The 8,596-nt window shown below is 44.6% G+C and overlaps 1 long non-coding RNA gene across 4 annotated transcripts; it reads right to left on the bottom strand.

Annotated features, from left to right (window-relative positions):
• Positions 1 to 2,700: 2,700 nt before the first annotated feature.
• Positions 2,701 to 8,590, bottom strand: LOC121672764. Of its 4 annotated transcripts, none has more exons than XR_006018976.1 (5): positions 8,368 to 8,590; positions 5,768 to 5,900; positions 5,522 to 5,578; positions 3,156 to 4,562; positions 2,701 to 2,973 (listed from the first exon to the last, which is right to left on the bottom strand). It is a non-coding gene; the product is annotated as an uncharacterized LOC121672764 (long non-coding RNA). The 4 variants fall into 4 exon arrangements; XR_006018977.1 differs by having other exon boundaries at positions 5,768 to 5,888; XR_006018975.1 differs by lacking the exon at positions 8,368 to 8,590 and having other exon boundaries at positions 3,156 to 3,312; positions 4,202 to 4,562; positions 5,768 to 7,300.
• Positions 8,591 to 8,596: the final 6 nt, after the last annotated feature.

Here is an 8,596-nt window from a genome sequence, read left to right as displayed (position 1 = left end):
GTTTTACACCTTACGATAAGGGGAACGGTATACCTGAAATGGAAGCTTGATTTTTAACAAAATTCAAGAATTCAGATGTGGATTTTCTAATAACCAGTATTACACTCACAAAAGGTCTCATTTCTCAGTTTGGAGACTTGAGGGTTTTAACAAAGGTTTATCTGAAAGACACATCATCAGATTGGTAGGAGAATCCAAACCCTCCTGTCTAAAATGTTGCTTAATGAGGCTTCGATTAAGATTCAAAATACTTCTGTAAATGAAAGAAGATAGGAAAAATGAATTTCTACTTTGGAGCATTTTATTTGTTGTCTGCCCAAAACAGTACTGTGCATAACTAGTTGAATTTCTGTCACAGTATTGGCTCAGCATCAGCAGAGAACATACAGCAATTTACTTCTTAAATGGTTAAAAATGTCAGGATCTAGCACTTCAAAGGCCCTTTGACTACAATGGAAAAAATTTACTTTGTAAAATCTTAGAAAGCTCAAACTGGCAATGTCTCTTTAATTGGCTTTAAAACATTTAATAAAAGTTTTATGACACAATCCTACCCTACAGCCACCATTAATCCCATATGGCTGTGAGAGATACCATGCAGCCTAAGAAAGCTGGAAGAGAACATTTTGTTTTGTTTCCTATCTATTAGTGTTTACTAAACCAATTACAGGAGATTTAACAAATCATCTCAGAAAAAGAAGTTGCTGCAAGCTCCCCTTTCTTGTTATGACAGACAGTCCCATGATTTATTCTGTGTTCTAGCCCCAGCTCTGCCCCAAGAGTTTTCCCAGTCTTATGTAAACAAGGAATTGTTCACTTCTTTCTATTTCCTAATCCCAAACTGGATCACCACCATTTGATTTGCAGAGATGCTACACAATGCCTCGGAGAGAGGAGGTTAACATCATGTTGCCTCATTGTACAAGATGACAGAAGGCATGGAAAACTGGTAGGGTAGAAGGATGGGACTTTCATAAAAGGTAGATATTTGGGCACAAGCTTGAGTAAACCTAACGATGACGTTCCAAAGGCAAGGTGGTATGGAAGGTGGTATGGAAGTGATAGGCTGGTAGAGCTTGGCAGAATATGATGTTTCACCATACATCAGGAGATTTCTCGATCTGCCAATGTACATATGAACATCAGCAGTTCAGTGGGAATTTGGGAAAAGAAAGGCAGAAGATGAAAAAAGTTTTTTTTAGTCTGCAAAGCAGACAAAAGAAATGGCCACTGCAAATTGAGAGCCTACTGAGAGGAAAAGCCTGCCCTGTGGTCTGCTTGCAGCACCTTGGAATGAAATGTGGAATGAAGAGTTGAACACAGCTGTAAATCCCGCCAGCCCTGATAAAAACTCTGCTCATAAAGCACAGGCGCTCAAGTGGGGTTCACATCCTTTGGCAGCACCACTCTGCTCCCACCAACACTGCCCTCCTCCTGGGCTGCCAGCTCCAGGACAAGGACTAACCCACGCAAAGATGAGCTTATCTGGCTTTTTAAAGCACTCTGGCACACATGAAAAAGAATGCAGGTAGGCTAAAATGCATCAATGGGATGTTTTAAAGCCTACTCTTCTAAATTTCTGTTCCTTTGGACACAGAGCATTGCCCACTAGCAAGTGGCACCAGCAAAACCCACAATACCATCTGTGTTTAAAGCATCCACGGGAAATACCTGCAAGAAAAACCAGCAGGAGGTCAGACTTTACCTGTGGGGTTCTCTTTACAAGCTAATAATTTCCTCCTCATGATGTTGGCTCCTGCCCAGGTGAGATGTACCTCAAAGGAAGAGCTTCCCCAGAAGGGCCTTGCAGCTGGAAGTGTTGTGACCAAAGGGGATTGGCCACTTTGGGACTCTCATCTCCAAGCCTGTGTTGCTTTCACCCTTTTGAATAGCAAAAGATATGGAATAGAGACTGCCAGTGCCCAATCCCTGCTATTTTATCTTGCAGCCATTTGACATATGGTGTGCTGTGTAAAAATGATGTGCATTTTTCACACTGTCCCGACTGCAAGGAGATGCTGGTGCAGCCCTGTTGCAATTGGTCACTTGTGTCTGCTTGTTGCTGGAGGCAAGGAAAGAAACAACATGCCAGTGAGGCTCCTAAAGCAGGTAACGTGGAAAACAGCTGTTTGTCCAGTGCACAGATGTAAAATGATCATTCATCAGAGCTGAACTAAGAACTCCTGTACAGCCCTGAGATGGGCCCAAGGGAGATGTGTGAGGTTACATATCAAGTAAACATGGGAGTTGGCAGGAATAGTGGTGGTGCACTGAGGTAAACCCCTGACCAAGTTCTGCATTAAAAGGACACAAGAGAAATCTCACATTTTTGGAGCATGCTAAGATCTAGTGATGAGTCTAACTCTGTCCTAACAGCCTGATTCAAAGTAAGGGACTCTCAGTGAGCCCCTCCCCCTGAATCAGGAGTTAAAAAAACCCCAAACCTCAAACTCTTGAAACATCTTTGTTGCGTGATACAGGCAGTATCCTTCCAGATTAGCCATCCCTGTTCTTGGTGAAGAAGAGAGGTTACACAGAGGGAGCCACCACCACTGCTCCCTTGGGAGGCAGGAGGGGCTGCGAACACACAATCAGCTCTTCTCGAGCTGTCTCTACTTCCACTGCTTACTCAGCCCTGGGTGCAACACAGAGGGTATCTCCCACCAGTATCAGGTGGATGGTGTGCTGAAAATCATCAAGACAGGGCTTAGATTTTCAGGATGCCAAAGGAAAGGGCTTTGTATTAGACAGGATCAAATAGCAGGCTAGACTAACAGAGGTGAGATATGAGGATACTTACTCAGGGCCAAAGGTTAATGCCTCCCCACATGACAAGGGTCGGTATCTGAGGAATCCAGAGGCCACCATGCAGCTACTGACCTTTGGCTGGGGATCTGAGAGGCAGCACTCACCAGCTCCCAGGTCGGGCATGTGCCAGAGCAGAGACAGTCAGGAGCAAAAACTGAGACACTGCTGCTAGAAGAAAGTGATAAATCAGTAAACAGAGTGTCAGGGGAGGAAATAAACTGGCTTCTGGCTCAATTTGCTGCAAGCCCTGCTAACACCAAACTCGAGCATGAAGACAGCGCCCAAAAGAGAGGAAGCTCATGAGGCAGTGCCTACGTAAATGACACTGATAAAGACTAGAGGATTACCTTTCCGAAGGATTAGGAGGATTTCTTTTCAAACTGAGCATCTCTTTCCCTTTCCCAGCAGTTTCTGATCCTCCAAAGGAGCTCGTCATCCTCCACAGGGATTTTCAGCTCATAAGTAGCACTCCCTGGGTGCTAATGGAGCAACTCAGCTCCTGAACTGGACACCAAAAGGAAAAAGGGCACATTAGGGGTTGTACTTCTAGTGCTGTGCCACAGATGTATAAATAGCCTGGCTAATTTGGCTCTCATGTTGTGAGGTTTTGCTTCCTCTACTCTCTGTGTGGCTACTGCTTCTAGTACAGCATCCACCACAGCCTCACTCAGTGACTACAACCTAAACCAGAGGGGGTTAAACTGCTGAGCAGGCTCTCACTCTTTGTACAGCCACCCGCCCTGGAGGAGCATCCCACAGCACCCAGCACATGGGTTGTGGCAGTGGCATTCCAGGGGATGCCACAGCCCGGGGCTCTGCACCTGTCCCAAGGTGGCATGGGGACAGGGGTGGACCGAGATGGCCACTGAGGCTGGCCTCTGGGGAAGCCCCTGTGCCTCAGTGCAGTGTGAGCACATCTCCACAGCCACGGGAGTGGTGGGAGCATAATCTGGAGCAGCTGCTGGCATTCCTCCTGTACCCCAGGGGCGATCAAAGGCTTGCAGTGGCTTCACTTGTCCAATGCTACTAGAAGCAGTGGAACAGCATCAAGGATACTTAGGAATTTCCCTTTTATCGCAGTTGCAGCCACAGAGCATTTATAGGAAGCAGAAGGGATAAGTGACCCAGCCATCAAGTATTTTCCTAAATCTCTCCACAGGCACAAGTGGTAGGCACATTTTCTCCCTGTCCTCACGCTGTCCTTAGGGATCCAGCAGAAGTGCTGTATCAGTGCTGGAAAAGTCAGGCCAGATGAGGTCTTTGGAGGACAGATACTGCTTTGCAGGACTTACAGTGAAGAGTTTCACTAAAAAGTGTACCTATGTCATATTCCCATCACTGCCAAGCTGTAAGTCTTGAAAGTTTGAAAGTAATCTTTCAAAGAAGAACTTACCAAGAACTAATCCTTAGCAGACATAAAAGTTACTGAAATAAAAAGAGAACACATCACTTTAGTGTTTCATTGTTTGCCAAGTAGTTTACACGCACCAGCAGCAGCTAGGGAAAAAAAGGTGCTTGCATAAAAACTACTAAGAATGCCCATTACATCACACTGCCCAACAAAGCCCAGGCTGTTGTCCTGGCAGTGATCAGCCTCATTGTGCAACAAACATCAGCAAAGGGAAAAGATCACAAATGCTTCCATATGAGGAATCCCTTGGTCACTAAATGAAGAAGTCACGCAGGCAGTGTAAGGTACCGCTCATCTCATCAGGTGTCCTCGAGAAGTACATTGTGATGATTATTGTGATAATCTGTGAAAATAGAATAAAAAGATGCTACAACATCTTTTTTTAAACCAGAGAAGTGTTCTCCAGTTCAGCTTATATCATTTGTGGCAGAAGTAGCAAGAACTAAAAAAGCAGTCTCACTTCACGTATAGGCCCTCTACTAAGAACTACACAGACCTTATTTCTTAGAGTTTAAAAGTGAAGCTAGAAGTTTTCCTTGATATGTGTTAGTTTATTATAGGTAATGGCAAAATAGAAAATAAATATTAGTCTTGACTCATGCTACCAAAATCTCTAAGCTAAATAGTTGAAAATACATAAGCAGATATTCCACATGCAGGATGGACACATGCTATTTTATGTGAGTTATTAAAGGACTAGGCTGAAAATATGCAGACTTTAAGACCGTGTTTTAAGAAATTTTAACTAAAAACACATGCAGAGTATGCATTCTAGCAGATAATTATACAGAGTGGAGCAGACTCATAGACAAAATAGAAACTATAGCAACATGCGCTTTTTATCTAATAAATAAAGTAGTATAAAAGTACTTTCAATTTTCCTTTTTTAAAAAAGCTCATTTTTAGGCACTACACGTCACCCACCTCTAGAATCTCACTAATCTAATCTACAATGTGTAAATGCACCCAGATCAAGATGATTCAGGAGAATACTATTTTTAACATATTCTCTTGTCCAAAACAAGTTAAAAAAAACCCCAAAAAAACAACAGGGGGCAATCCATGAATGTCCAAGAAAACATGAAACATAAATGATGACAGGGCCAGTCCTTCTCAATCAATGACTCTTTCTCCTTCCTTCCAAGAACTGGGGAGTCTATATTTAAAAGCCTCACACATTTTCTCCTGTTCCCAGGGTACTCAGCAATTTGAGATAAAATGAGTAAAAGGGTGACCTCTTTACTTTAAAAGATGCCTGATGAGTTTTGCCCAGGTAAGGAGGCCGTTAAGAACTTTCTTTACCTGAGATTTCTGCAAGTTTTTAACAGCAAGAATCCTCAGATGTCTGACCCACTTTTCCTGCAAAAAACTTAGATTTAATTTTTATTTTTATTTTTTTAATCTACTTTATTTGTGTGGAGATTCGGGGGGTGGGGAACAGAACACATATAAGGTACTGCTTTTGAAATCCCTGCTCTTTACTTAGGTCTGAGATGACTAATGCAATTCTAAAACTCTGCACCATCAAGACATGAATCACAAACCTACCTCAGTTGCTTCTGAAGGTGTTTTTGTGGGATTTAAGAGAGAAGGCAAACTTGTGTTGATAGGATGGCAGCACGCATTACTTGCTAGTCAGGCCAGGCTGAAACTTCATTGTTTTTGTTTCCTAGAGAAAGAACTGAGATCACATCTGCATTTTATAAAAGCTCCTGAATTGTTACTGATCAACAACAACCAGCAGCCAATGCTTTGCCTCTAGAAACTTGCATTGTTTTGCAGTCAGGGTTGCTAGATACCGCGTCCTTGTAAAAAGTCTGGTTAAGTCATTTAAGCTCTGAAATTGAGAAATGCGCTTCCCTGAACAGCTAACAGAAATTATTACTAACAAGTATTGCATGTGACAGGCTCCAGGCTCCATTATTCAGCTTCCTTTGTTCTTTAAAGGATACTCATTATCAACCAAAAACCTGCTAGTATTTATTTCTAGCTCCGATGAAATAAGGTTTTTTTGAATTAGTAACTCAGATGTAAAGGGGGAAAAAAATGCATTTCCCTATCTGTTTTCTGGGGTTTAATATAAAATCTGCAAAGGCACTGAAACAGTAGGGTAGGGAGCTAGAGCAGCTATGGGACTTTAAAAGTCTCATGTGTTAAAGGTGTTCAGACTATTTGCTGTCAGTTAAGATGCAGGGTTGGAGGCAAGGACTTGTAAAACCCTCTGCCTTTCTCCAGTTTCTCAGGCAAGCACACTGGCTAGTTTTGTAAGGACCAGTCTAGCAGTGAAGCTGGAAGTGAGGTGACTTTTGCCTGTTACCCTGATGAGTGCTGGGGGCTCGTAGCAGGGCAAGAGTGCCTGGGATGGCTGGCTTGCCCCACAGGTGATGGACATCTTTGCCTGCCTGTTCCTAGAAGCACAAGCCCTTCTCCTGCCTGAGCTCCCCGTTCTGTGAGCTATGGCAAGTCCATCAAACCTTCTTTCACAGTTGTCACTGAAGGCTATCACGTATCAGGCTCGTGTACTCCTGCCAGAGAGCCTCCTTGCACTTGCTCTTCTCCCCGGGACGGGCACCGCAGACACAGTCGTGCTTTGCTTAGCTCGGGATCACGCGCAGCTCGGGGCACGCGTTGCTCTCTTGCCAGAGCACGTGAGCAAACTGGATGTTCTCCAAGCCCGAAGCAAATGAGCAAACTGTGCCTTAAAACTCCTCACAAGATGCTGGATTGGGAGGAGTTACAGAAAAACAGGTTGTGGAGTGGACTTGGAGCATAGAAGCTAAGGGATAGGAATCAGCTGCTGGGCAGCAGAGCCTCTTCATGGAATGCTAGTATGGGACAGCAAATAAGGAGGTCTCTGAACATCCTCTGCCACATCAGACTCTTCTCTACTCCCCCCATTTCCATCTCTCTCCATGTGTTTGCTCCTCTGTTGAAAATACAATAGAATGATGGCTACAGCTCAGACATGCAGCTGGCAACGACTTGTCCTCCTACAGGGCGTGCTTAAAGTATGGTTGGCATGGAGAGAGGAGATTGGAGCTTCTCCTGCAGAAAATGGTAATAAGTTACATGGGAACAACAGGGAGGCATGGCGGTGATCCCTGGGTTTCTTCCTCCATGTCACAGGTAAATACCTGCACCTGCAGGTACCCACAGCTTGCAGCAACAAGAGGACAGGGTCTAGCAGGAAGAGCCTGCTCACAGGAACTACAGCCAGGCTGCAGTTTGCTTCAGCTTCCCCCTTTGAGATGGAACCCAGCCACCCTACAGGGAGCTCTTTGCACTGTGTTGTCCAGGTAAAGCACAGGCTCTCAGAAAACCTCCATCACATCCAGTCCACTTTCCAAGGAGCATTTTACACACACCACAGCATCCTACATTTGTCCTGCAGGACATCCTAACTATCTAGAAATTTTTGGGCTGGGATCAAGTTGGCTTGCACTTGGTCCTGAAGTTCTTGGAATGTTCCTAAAGGTGGAAGTGTCAATTTTTCCATCTTCTTAGGAGACCCTTGAAGTAGCTAACCAGTTACACTAAAAGGGTCTCGTGGTAGAGTATTCTCCAAGAAGGTTCCCAGCCCTAGCAGCAACTAACCTTTCCCCAAATGCAAACTAGTGCACACCTGTTGATTTCAAGAACTGCAGAGATAACTTATCACAATGGATCCATTAACCCCTCTTGGAATTGCATAACCTGATGAACTATTACCATGCATAGAAAGCCAAGTAGGGTATTAGAGGAGATAAAATAATCTGCCAGGCAACGACCATTGTTATGGCTGAAGAATAATGTTCCCTGAGGACTTAATTTCGATTTGATCTAGGAAGACATAAAAGACCATGCACTTCCAGATCAAACGGGGAGAACTCAGCATACATACAGGTCACAAAGCAGGTGACTCAGGACAGGGTACATCTGCACAGAGTGCAGGTACATTTGCAGTGGTGTAAAACCATGGCCCCGAGTGTTTTATGAGGACCAGAAATGGACCGTGTGATGAATTTCATAAAGGACATTTTCTCCTTCTGAGCTATCAGCATTAAGAAATACATACATTTTTTTCCACAGTGGAGCAGAACCAGACAGTGAGGAACTTTAGCCCATTCACTGTAATTTGGGACTCACACTGAGGCAGAGAAACTACTCACCAGTCTGGGATTTCCTTCCTTCCCTCCTTGCCTCTACAGTAGTGGGTTTCAACCACTGGAAAGGAGAGGTGGAAACTATTCTACACCTCTGTGGGGAAATTTCCAAGACCGGACGCCCCAAACCACGGGAAGCCGCGTGCCCTGCTGACGGCAGCTCCGCGTAGGGCAGCAATACCCCAAGCCGCTGAAGGCGCAGGTCGCCCACGGGCTCACCTTGAGGCTTGCACGG

This window comes from Corvus kubaryi, unplaced genomic scaffold (assembly GCF_017639235.1).
Source record: "Corvus kubaryi isolate FWS band 111438036 unplaced genomic scaffold, C.kubaryi_AGA036_p1.0 64938, whole genome shotgun sequence".
Classification (NCBI taxonomy): domain Eukaryota; kingdom Metazoa; phylum Chordata; class Aves; order Passeriformes; family Corvidae; genus Corvus; species Corvus kubaryi.
Note: the sequence above shows the minus strand (reverse complement) of the source record. Positions and strands in the feature narration are given on the sequence as shown.